Below are 1,679 nucleotides of genomic sequence, written 5' to 3'. Positions count from 1 at the left end.
TTGGCTACTCCACCTCAAGTTTGGATGGACATTCGGCTCATTGTAAGTGTTTGCCTGCCTATAATGTTGAAAGGCAGCACAAGACTCAAAGGGACTAGGACAATTTTCTGAAACATGTCCCTCAGCTCCACATCTTTTGCAGACAAAAGGACCGTCTAACACAGCATTCACATGATAGATCCCTCCTTTTGAAGCTCCTCCCAACTCGTACTTATCAAACCTCGCCGTGAGAGCTTCTAATGCAGCTACAGAAGGGGATTCAGCACTCCTCCTTTGATTTCCCCTGGAATTTCCATACTCAACTTTGTGGGTGGCCAAATCATCAATAATTTTCCACCCCTTAGTCTCTCCCATATTCTCTTGGAATCTTCCACTAGCTGCAGCATCCAGGATAGCCCTCTGATCGTCGTACAACCCATTATAAAACTGATTGCATAGACTCCACTTCTCGAACCCATGATGCGGAATGGTTCGCACCAGCTTCTTGAAACGGACCCATGCTTCATGAAAGTTCTCATCAGGACCATGTTTAAAGCTCGTGATCTGAGCTCTAATGGCATTCGTCTTCGAAGCAGAGAAATATTTCTTGTTGAATGCCAAGGCCAGCGAATTCCAGTCAGTGATCTCATTAGCAGCTCGATCCAGGTCTCTGTACCACTCCCTTGCAGCATCACGAAGAGAGAATATGAACATGGTCTCCTTCACCTGGTCCTGGGTCACACCGGTTGGTGGGGGTATGGAACAGCAATAATCAATGAATGTCTCCATATGCTTAGCTGCATCTTCATATGCAGCTCCCCCGAATTGGTTTCTCTCAACCAAGTTGATATAAGACGGCTTCGGCTCGAATTTTCTATCCGTCCCTGGTAATGCAAACCCCTTATAAAGATTCGCAGCTGTCGGCTCCGAGTGACTGGCAATAGTTGCTTCTTCAGCCATGTCTGGAGATGTGACAGTCTCAGCTGAAGAAGTAGAAATAGGAGATGAAGGTGGATCCTCCTCGAATAGAGCGTTCTCGTAGTAACTAGACAGAGTACTCAGCTCTTCCTCTGTCGGCAATATCCTAGATGATCGTCTCAACTCACGCAAAGTCTTCTCAATCTCTGGATTGATCGGTAGTAATTCACCACCCTGTGACCTGCGCATAAGAAGAAACTACAAGAAGAACATAAGAAAAGACTGAAAATAAAACAACTAATAATTTTAAACAATTGCCTCCCCGCCAATGGCGCCAAAATTTGATGCCTGTCGTTGTGCACCAAAAATAATATTTATAATTCCTAACTACAACTATAGATAGCGGCAGTCGGGTCGAACCACAGAGAGGCGATGCAATTATTAGTTGTCTGATTTTAGTCCTAAAGTAACAAGTGAGTGGGGGTTTGTTTGAATTGGTCTATAACTAATGGCAATGAAAAATGAAATAAACTAAAGAAATATATGAAATCAAATATAAAAGGGGTGCTAAGATGGTCGGTTCACTATAGTTTCGGCGGCAGTATACTAGGTAGGTCTAAAACAATCACGTGAGATGGGAAAATAAGAAGTGCTCTCGGTCCACTCTCACAGGTAGCATCTTTCGATCTCGCTACAGGTCCCTAATATCACTAATACTGACTCTCGTCCTGAAAAGTGACTAAAAACCTAAACTTTACCTATCTTTCGATCTCAGCATAGTT

The 1,679-nt window shown here is 43.7% G+C and overlaps 1 non-coding gene across 1 annotated transcript; it reads left to right on the top strand.

Moving 5' to 3' along the window:
* The first annotated feature begins 451 nt into the window (after positions 1-451).
* Positions 452-558, top strand: LOC141597946 (small nucleolar RNA R71). The gene has a single exon (XR_012523154.1). It is a non-coding gene; the product is annotated as a small nucleolar RNA R71 (small nucleolar RNA).
* Positions 559-1,679: the final 1,121 nt, after the last annotated feature.

This window comes from Silene latifolia, chromosome 8 (genome assembly GCF_048544455.1).
Source record: "Silene latifolia isolate original U9 population chromosome 8, ASM4854445v1, whole genome shotgun sequence".
Lineage (NCBI taxonomy): Eukaryota > Viridiplantae > Streptophyta > Magnoliopsida > Caryophyllales > Caryophyllaceae > Silene > Silene latifolia.
The sequence above is the reverse complement of the archived record's forward strand: the minus strand, read 5'-3'. Positions and strand labels throughout refer to the sequence as shown.